Raw genomic sequence first — 10,969 nt, forward strand, 5'->3', positions numbered from 1 at the left:
AATCGTCAGTCAACTTGGGTGGTCAATTGTCTATATGAAACTCATTTCAAATAATCAAGTCTTAACAAGTTTGATTGCTTATCATTTTGGAAACATTTAATCATGTAAATATCAATCTCATTTAATATATATAAACATGGAAAAGTTTGGGTCACTACAAGCTGGTCTGGACGACAACTTCCTGACCTAAATCAAGAAGCGCGTGTCTCTTTCGGAAGACTTTACTTCCTTTTAATGATGTAATTGATTCATCGTGTAGATCCATCGTTCTTTCAAATATATATTACAGTAAATTGGGTAAAATTGATTCGTTTAGTCCAAAGCAAAAGTACCTGCAATAATCTTGTATAAAATATGTGATATATGTTTTAAAGAACTTGATAAATTCTTCCCACACTTAGCTTTTATTTATGTTTTTCTTTGCCTTTTTATTCTCCTTTATTCCATTTTAAATGAATTCAAGCATTTTGGGTTGTTTCTCCATTTATGTTCTCTCCGAAGTAACAATAATTTCGGAATTAACACCTAGTTTTATCGTTCATAAATATGTATAAACATGATTTTGAATTCATTTAGTTGAAAATTTTTCAAATTTTCACAAAATTTGGCAATTAAACTAAGTGTAAACCCGAGAGAATTTATAACCCTTCCCCACACTTGAGATCATGCAATGCCCTCATTTGCATGAAATTAGACTATAATTATAAATTCATGAGGGTGATTAGTGTAGAAAAGTGATTAAAAATACCGAGTTTGCAAACATATTATTTTATATCACATTTGATATTTTGCGTCTTGTCGTCAAAATTAGTAGCTTTTGCTGAACTTAATGTCAGTCTTTGAAAGTGCACTGTTTTACCCTGTTTTGTACATAAGACAAACTACAAACATACATAATATTTTTATTATATTTTTTTAATAAAACCTTTATTTATTAAAACAATTTAAATGAATAATTTTTTTTTAAAAAATTTTGTTTCCTTTTACTTTAGGTAGTTTCGGTATGTTTACCAAGTCCGTCCCTCGACAAAATTTAAAATTTGTTGTTTTTAAAGCGATTGTTTTAAAAGCAAAGATTTTTGGGTTTTTTTAATTTTTTTTGGTATACTTTAGATCAATAAAATTAAAAATAATGATAACAAAATTTTTCGCCCCATCCTCGGGTAAAGCAATTTCGGTTCCATGACCTACTCTTCAATTTACGATGAATTTTGGAAATCATTTTTTAAACTTAATGAAATAAAGTAAATTTTGTTTTTAAATTCACACAAAACTTAAATTTAAAAATGCATATTAATTTTATTCAAAACCTACAAAATAAAAAATATTCAGAATGGGGGAAAGAAAACTAGTTCTTTAGTGTCTGCTAGTGGAAAAGACCAATCGGATTCCATTCTCGAAACTACACGAGAACAGAACAAATAACTCTCGACAACATTATTTCTTAGAATATTTGAATCTCCCCACACTTAGGTAGCTGTGGTTTTGAAATTGTGATTAACTTCATCGTCAATTTCTCTTGTACCATAATCAACTTGCATATCTGTGACTTTTGCTTTAAGCCATTGGTCGGATTCCTGTGTAATATCCACAAATTCAACTAGTTTCGCCTTTTATTTAGGCGATAGATTGGATACTAACCGGTTACATAACTTAAAGTTCTCCTTGGTTCTAGCATCGCGAATCCGTTTAATAAGTTTCTTCATTGAACTGTTAATAACGGGGTCATTTAATTTTGTATCAACAACGGGGTTCTTTGTTATCAGGTCATCATTAGGTGTTACTTCATCTTCCCCACACTTAGGCATTTTATTATTGTTAAGCACTACCGTTGGAGTTGGTAAAACAATATGGTTCTTACCAATCATTTTTGTTGGTTCAACGGTTTTGGTTGGTGGAGATTTAGAATTTCGACAAACAAAGGTGACCGATTTTTCACCATCACTAAGTGTCATTCTACCCTGTCTTACATCAAATAATGCCCTGGTGGACGCTAAGAATGGTCGACCTAAAATTAGAGGAACGTTTGAGTCCTCTTCTATATCAATCACAATAAATTCGACTAAAAAGGTTAAATTACCCACTTGAACGGGTAGGTTGTCAGCAATTCCAACTGAGTGCCTAATGGTTTGATCAAAGAGTTGAACACTCATCTCTGTTGGACTTAACTCACCTACTCCTAATCTCTTATATAATGAAAGAGGCATAACACTCACACTCGCACCTAAATCTGGTAGTGCATCATACATGACACAATCACTAAGTAGACAAGAAACAATAAATTCACCCGGATCACCCACCCTGGGTGGAAGTTTTGGTGAAACTGTCTTCACCGTGTTTACTTCTACGGTTTTTGTTTCTTGCACTTTCTTATTCTTCTTCTTCTTTCCAAAGGTATCACAAACTTTATTACCTATTACTTGCTCATACTCAACTCCTTTTCTTGGAAACGGGATGGGTGGTCTGTATGGTGCCACCACTGGCTTTACATACTCGAGTGATGGTGGTGGTATTGTAACTTCTTCATTGTTACTCACATCTAAAACTTTCCCATCTTCTGATGATGGTTTTTCAGAATTCGTTGACACCATATTAACATTCTCATTCTGAGGATTTACTTCAGTATTACTTGGTAGCTTTCCTTGTTCCCTCTCACTCATCATGCTAGCAAGAGTACCTACGTGTTTTTCTAGATTCAAAATGGAAGCTTGTTGAGTTCTTAATGACTGATCAAACCTCTCATTTGTTTGGGTTTGAGATGTAATAAATTTTGTTTGAGATTCCATTAGCTTTGCCATCATTTCTTCTAGATTTGACTTTTTTTCTTCAGTTTGTTGTGGTGGTTTATACACGCTAGGTCTTTGTTGATTGAAAGTGTTGTTTTGAGTTGGTTGGTTATTCGAACCTTGTTGGTTGTACGAGTTATTGTTGGGTCCATTTGGATTGTAAAGAATGTTTTGATTTCGATTGAAGTTTGGACATGGCGGTTGATAATTATTTTGATAATTATTTTCCGGCCTTTGGTTCATGTAGGAAACATTCTCACATTGTTCCATCGTTTGCTCAATGTGGCAATCTTTCGTTAAGTGTGGTCCACCGCATTGCTCACAACTGATTCGTATTGCGTGAATATCTTTAGTCATCTTTTCCATTCGTCTCTCGAAAGCATCTATTTTTGCAGAAACGAAATCAAAGTCATGGCTAGAATCGGCTCTAGCCGCTTTAGATGAACGAAAGATATCTTTTTTCTGGTGCCACTCATGCGAGTGGGAGGCTGTGTTATCAATGATTTTGTGAGCTTCAGTTGCGGTTTTCTTCATAATGGAACCACCAGCTGCTGTGTCGATGTCTTTTCGTGTAGCAACGTCGACACCTTGGTAGAATATTTGTACTATTTGATAAGTGTCTAAGCCGTGCTGAGGACATCCTCTCAATAACTTTCCGAATCTTGTCCACGCCTCATATAATGTTTCATTTGGCTTTTGCGCGAACGTAAAAATTTCTCCTTGAAGTCTCACGGCTTTAGATGCCGGAAAGAATCTTTTAAGAAATTTCTCAACTAAAACATCCCATGTGTCAATCGCCCCTTCATGTAACGATTCTAACCAATCTTTGGCTTCTCCCTTTAAAGTCCAGGGAAACAACATGAGATAAATCTGTTCATCCTCAACTTCTCTGATTTTGAATAGAGTACAGATCCTATTAAAGGTTCGAAGATGTTCGTTTGGATCTTCTTTTGGCGTACCACTATATTGGCATTGATTAGTTACCATGTGTGGGATTTGTCTTTTGATTTCATAATCTGACGCATTAATGTCTGGCTTAATAATGGCGTGACCTTGGCCCGTGCGTGTGGCTCTCATTCGGTCTTCCATACTTAGAGGTTCAGTTACTTCCATAATTGAATTTGTTGAATACGAATCACTAGAGGATTCTGATTTAACGGTTTGTAGTTCAGGAGGAATGATTAGTGGTTCAGGATCTTGGAATTGTCCTTAAATATCCTCCGGGTTCTCAATTGTGAAGTCGGGTTCAAAAAAATGGATTATCGGAAATTTGAATTGAATTACTTGTTCGACTAGATGATGATTCTAAAGAAAAATCAATGGCGACAATACTGGCTAGAAGTCTTGATCGAGTTACAGGAGGTGAACGTATAAAAGGTGGTGAACGTTTTGCTCGGTGCATTTACTGAATATCCTATTAGTTATAAAAATAAAAATTATATAAGTTATTAAATTAATAGACTTTTTTGCTTTTGCCCACGTTTCGAATAGTCAAAAGATGCAGCAGGGAGCCAGAATCCTTTAAGTCGGAAAATCCACAACTCAGCCACTAACAAATCCAACTATTACTACGAAGCAGAAAATTTTGGATGTCTATCAATTTAACAGCTTAAAATAATTTTTCCGTCAAAGTTTAAAGAAAATAAAGAAAATTTTATGTCCTAAAAACTAGAGCGTAGAAATGAGAAAGAAAGAGCGCGTCGAAAAATGAGAGGTCGAAAAACAAACGTCGAAAAACAAAAAGTCGAAAAATAATAATAAGAAAGAAAAACGTCGAAACTTAAAAGTCTAAAAATTAAATATAAAAAGTTGCGCCTAAAGGTATTAAAGCTTAAAGGAATTCTATATCCAAAACGACAATAACATAAAAGGTACTAAAATTTATAAACTGTGTCGCAAAATTCTAAAGCGCCTAAATCTTAATTCTAAAGAAAAAGCACTTAAGGGATTTTACGGCAAAGCCTAAAAAGCTAAAAATCTACGGCAAATCTATAACTACGAAATTAATATTACGAACGACAAATATTAAAAACTACGAATAAACGATAAAAAGATACAAAATATAAAATAAAATGATAAAAATACAAATTTTATAAAAATATTATTTTTATATTATATTTTATAAAAGTATTAATCTATATATTTAATAATAATAATTACACTTAATATTACAAATAATATTAAAACTAAACTAAATATATTAATTAACTAAAACCCTAATTAGGTTTAATAATAATAATAATTAATAAAAACCCTACGTGTAATAAATGCGTACAAGGTTTCCTGTCAGCCTATCTCATGCGATCGCATGAGTTTATACCTTGAGGCTCATGCGATAGCATGGCCCAGTAATCCAAAAATATTTGGGACTGCTAAACTGACTCGGCCCAATCTTAATATTTATATTTATTATTTGTTTTTAATTTTCTGATTTTATATTATACAAAATATTTTTATAATTTTAAAATAAAGTTATTTTTAAAATCTAAAAATAAAAGTACTTGTTAATTTTATATATAAAATCTTAAAAATATATATATATTTTTTCTTTTTATAATATTTTTAACACTTATTATAAATATAAAATACTTTTACGAAATAAGAAATAATATATTTTTAAAAAATATAGTTTTAATAAAATATAGCGTTTTTCACCGATTCCCCGGCAGCGGCGCCAAAAACTTGATGTGTGCAGAGGTGTATACGAAATACTATTATTTTTATTACAAAATACGATACAAATTACAAAAGTTTTAATTAAGTTACGGATGGAATATACCTAAACTGAAATATCCCGTTCATATTGATTATAAACGTTCCATATTAATTGATTTCGTTGCGAGGTTTTGACCTCTATATGAGACATTTTTCAAAGACTGCATTCATTTTTAAAACAAGCCATAACCTTTATTTTATCGACAAGGTTTAAAGGACACCACCTAGATTATCAAAAATGATAATCTAAAAAATATCACACTTACACACTATCAATACATATTGGTTTACAATATTAATATGTTACAACAAAGTAAATTTCGAATGCAGTTTTAAACAATATTATACAAGCATGCTGACTTCAAATCTTGTCCATATATTAGCATGCAACAGCGGAAGCTCTTAATAATCACCTGAGAATAAACATGCTTTAAACGTCAACAAAAATGTTGGTGAGTTATAGGTTTAACCTATATACTTATCAAATCGTAATAATAGACCACAAGATTTCATATTTCAATACACATCCCATACATAGAGATAAAAATCATTCATATGGTGAACACCTGGTAACCGACATTAACAAGATGCATATAAGAATATCCCCTATTATTCCGGGACATCCATCAGACATGATAAAACAACATCGAAGTACTAGAGCATCTGCTACAACGGATGGGGTTTGTTGAGCCCAATAGATCTATCTTTAGGATTCACGTCAATTAGTAGACTGGTTTACTAATTCTCAGGTTACCAAGTAAAAAGGGGCATATTCGGCTTCGATCGTTCAACCATAGAAAGTAGTTTCATGTACTTGTGTCTATTTTGTAAATCATTTATAAAATTGCATGTATTCTCATCCCAAAATATTAGATTTTAAAAGTGGGACTATAACTCACTTTCACAGATTTTTACTTCGTCGGGAAGTAAGACTTGGCCACTGGTCGATTCCAGAACCTATAGCGTGAGATGGGGACCTTGACACAACTCGCACCCTACCCTGATAGCGTGCATTTCTTTGGTTACCTTCTCGATTTGCCTTGCTTGATTTGCCAATTGAACTTTTAATGCAGCGATTTCATCGTTGCTTTCGACATTAGCAACTGTTGACGATCTAGAAAATTCCATCTCCTAATGCCAATTATGAGAATGGGCTGCTATATCGGCAATTATCGTGTGAGCGTCTTGGGGCGTTTTTTTTTTCATGATTGATCCTCCTGCTGCAACATCTATATCCTTCCGGGTAGCCACATTGACTCCTTTATAGAAAATTTGGACTTTTTGGAATGTATTCAACCCGTGTTGAGGACATACCCTAAGCATTTTATTAAATCGGGTCCAAGCTTCATAAAGAGTCTCGTTAGACTTTTGCTTGAAGTGATTTATGTCACTTTGCAATTTTGCTGCTTTCGAAGCGGGGAAGAATTCTGACAAAAATTTGTCCATCATATCATTCCAGTTTTCAATATAACCTTCCGGTAATGAGTCTAGCCAATCTCTTGCATCATCCTTTAGGGACCATGGAAAGATTTTTAGACATGCAACTTCATCGGAGACATCTTTGATTTTGAAAAGCTTGCAAATGCTTACAAACTTACGAAGATGCTCGTTAGCATCCTCATTTGGGGCTCCACCGAATTGACATGTATTAGTCACCATGTGGAGAAATTGCCCCTTTATTTCAAAACCATCAGTCATCGTAGGTTGAACAATTGCGTGGCCTTGTCCTGTCCTTGTTGCCTTCATCAAAGCATCCATCGTTTGATTTGTAGCAGTCATCTCTTCCTCTTTTTTAATGACTGGCTCGATGATTGGTTGAACAATTGGTTCAGAGTTAGAATCTAACGAAAGTGATTCTAAACCTTGAGCAAGAGATTCTACTTCTTGAGCTCTTAAGCGTTCGTGAAGTTCTCTTTCAGGTTCAGGATATGAAGGAATTAAATTAGAGTTGGAAGAACGTAGATTCATGCACTAATGCCTATCCTGCAATCACAACACTACAAACATACCAATTGCAAAAATACAAGCTTACAATAAAAAGTAACTTTTCTAGGAATTGAATTCCTACAAAAGGATCGAATAATTCAAAGTTTATTAAAATCTTTTAACAAAACCGCTCCCCGGCAGCGGCGCCAAAAAGTTGATGTGTCAAGACGTAACCTTTAAAATGTAGACAATATGCTTAATAATTAACACATAATACAGGTAACTAAAACCCGATCATGTAGTAACTAGCAAGTGAATTGACCAGTTCGATCCACAGGGAGAAGTTTGTTTAAATGATTTTACCACGATTAATTATTCTAAAAAGGGGGTTTATATTTGAAGTTGTGTTTTTGTTTAACGAAATAGTAAATAAATGAATGACAATAATGAGAATGCGGTATTTACTTCTATGCTTGATAGATGACAGGGATTGTTCTTTTATAATTAAAACCGTTATGCGATAGTTACAATAGAGTAGTTTATATCAATTTCACAATATCTATAAACTTAAGAACTATGTTTAATCAACAGGATTCTTTCTTGGTTAAATTCACATAAAACCTAGTTTACTAAGATCACTCTAAGTAAACTACATGATTGTAAAACCTAAATATCATCCAATTACCATCCTATATTCACATATAGGTGTCTAGATCACTAGGTGTTGAAGTACAAATTATAGCCTTTGATAAATTCACATAAATCAAGTCATAACTCGTATAATTGAACTAGAATATAAAGATAGTTAAAACAATGGATTTCTTGAAAGAACATGGTGATTTAGATTGATTAACTAACTAGATTCAACCCGGTTAAACTCACGTGAAACCTTAATTACAACAATCACTTGAGGTAATTTCATAACTATATTGCTTTGGAACTTATTCAATTACCGAATTAAACACATAACAAAATCACTTAAGTGTATGTATCTAATCGTCTAGATTACTAGATGTATTGAAGTATAGATTGTTTTCCTAGTTAACTCACATTAATAGGTTGCAATCTATATAATTGAAGTAATGATCTAAACATGCATAACAACGGTTCTTACGGTTGAACTAGATAATTAAATCAATCAAACATATGTATAACTAGCATAACATCAAAGTATAGAACAATCCCAAGCCATAAATCTTACATTGAAGCAAACACACAAGGCTTTTAGCCTAACATAATCATAGTAGAACTAATGAAACAGTAAATACAAGTTGAATTCATGTTAAAAAGATATAGAACAATAGTACCAATTGCGATAAATGATCCTAGCTTAATATTGATGTTGAAAGAGTGGAGATTAACTTGCAGCCTTCCTTGGACCTTGAAAATCGTCTTAAAACTGGGGGAGAACGTAGTAGTGAAGGTCTCTCAAGTAAGTAACCATTTGCTTCATTAAATAGCCTCAAAAGTTAGGTATTTTGGCCAGAAAGTGACCAGATGCGCCGCATCTCTTTGGGATGCGCCGCATCTCTTTACGTTTAGTAGATTCCAGCTCGATTCTGCACTCAGGACTGTCAGCAGGGGGTCAGATGCGCCGCATCTGGGACAGATGCGCTGCATCTAGGACAGATGCGCCGCATCCATCTTAGATGCGCCGCATCTGTTGCTATTTTGGCCCAGAAGTCTTCATGCTCCGCATCTGAAACCGTCGGGAGTTATTTGGTGTAAAATGCGCCGCATCTAAGAGAGATGCGCCGCATTTGGACCTGTTTTAGTGGTTTCGGGCTGTTTTACGCATTCGATCTTCGTTTTAACTCTGTTTTCGCTGTTGGTCTTCATTTATTCATTCACAATGGACTTTTTACAAATGTACATGAATTACAATACATACGTATAACAATTACATACAAATGGAACAACATTGGATCGAAATAACGACAATAAACATGTATAATTTTGGCGTTATCAAAATCCCCACACTTAAACCTTGCTTGTCCTCAAGCAAGACTTACAAAACTAAAATATATTACAATGAACACACACATTTCTGAAAACACATACGAATCACACTCACACTTTTTATTTATTTCACAATGTAACACACGCACGCGTTTTGAGTATACACATACCTTTGGAGTACACACGCGAATTGAAATCACACCAAAGTCGAAAGGTGGGTTTTAAAGTCCCACATTTCTTGAAAATTTGGATCCTTAGGGAAATTAGGACCTTTGTGAAAAACTTTTATGTTTTGAAAATTAGTCATGTTAGTTTTTACACTAATCAAGTTTTCCGGTTTTAACCTCAAAGTCCAGTTGAGGGTAACTGAAAACCGAAGCCTCAGTCGGCGCTTAGCAAGCTACTCGCCCCCATGATTGAAGTATCATGGAACTTGAAACCGGATGTCCTAAAAATGGTTTTACACAATATAGTTCATAAAACAGCATAAGTTTTAGAAGAAACTATATCATGTCCAAATATCATCGGTGAACCATGAGTTTGCACACCTCAATTTGTTATGGCATATGTATGTTAACTGCGGTCAACAAAGATGCGGTTGATCTTTACGGAGATCATCCATCTGGGGATTAGATTCATTAGTCTTAAAAGCTAATTTGCACTGTGCCCCCCATTGTACTAGACAGATCCATCTCATGGTTAGGATAAGTCTGACCACCAAAAACCCTGTTTGATGCTGAGGTGAGGTGGATTTCCAGCCGATGATAGAGATGACTTTTCAAGATTTTTCGTCAACCTACAGCTGTTCTGGACTACGACTTCTAACATAAGTTAGCAAGTGTGTCATATTGGAAGACTTGACTTCCATCACAATCATTACATGGATGAGCATTGGATTAGATTGTTAGAACAACAAATTACTTGATGACTTTCATTTCATCCAGAATGTGGTATAGCATGATGATTATATCTTTTATATGACAAACTCAATCATTTGGTTGTTTCTTAATTTGTTTTGTGATAATAATTTCGGTGTATACACCTAGTTTTAAAATCTACAAATTTTAAACAAAATTTGAATTTATGAAGATAAAAGTTTAAAAATTTTCACCATTTTAAGCCTTTTTAACTAAAATCAAAAACCCGAAAAAATATATAACTTCCTCCGCACACTTGAGTTCATGTATCGTCCTCGTTACATGAAATCAGAAAAATTTAAATTCAAGAGGGTCAAAGAGTGTAAGAGAGTTTATTACTTTCAAGGTTTAAAACCGAAGTTCACGGGATGATGGCGCTGAACTGAATGCCAGCATAAGAACATCATCCGCTTCTTGCAACCACAAAACAATCACCAATCAAGTATGTGCTGAACTTATTGCCAGTCTTTGTAAAAATGCAGCATATAGCACAATGCTCACCTGTAGCAATTCAAACAAAGGTACCATACGATTCACACAAATAAATGGGGGTGTACTCCATGTACTAAAAACCCCACTTTCAATTATCTAAATTATTCAAATCACAATTATCCAAAATATTATCTAGTTATTACACACCAAACTTGAAAAGAAATTGTTTTTGAA

General features: G+C 33.8%; 1 non-coding gene across 1 annotated transcript; it reads left to right on the plus strand.

Moving 5' to 3' along the window:
- The first annotated feature begins 3,408 nt into the window (after positions 1-3,408).
- On the plus strand, positions 3,409-3,515 carry LOC139845930 (small nucleolar RNA R71). The gene has a single exon (XR_011758682.1). It is a non-coding gene; the product is annotated as a small nucleolar RNA R71 (small nucleolar RNA).
- The last annotated feature ends 7,454 nt before the right edge of the window (positions 3,516-10,969 follow it).

The sequence above is a fragment of the Rutidosis leptorrhynchoides genome, chromosome 4, assembly GCF_046630445.1.
Source record: "Rutidosis leptorrhynchoides isolate AG116_Rl617_1_P2 chromosome 4, CSIRO_AGI_Rlap_v1, whole genome shotgun sequence".
Classification (NCBI taxonomy): domain Eukaryota; kingdom Viridiplantae; phylum Streptophyta; class Magnoliopsida; order Asterales; family Asteraceae; genus Rutidosis; species Rutidosis leptorrhynchoides.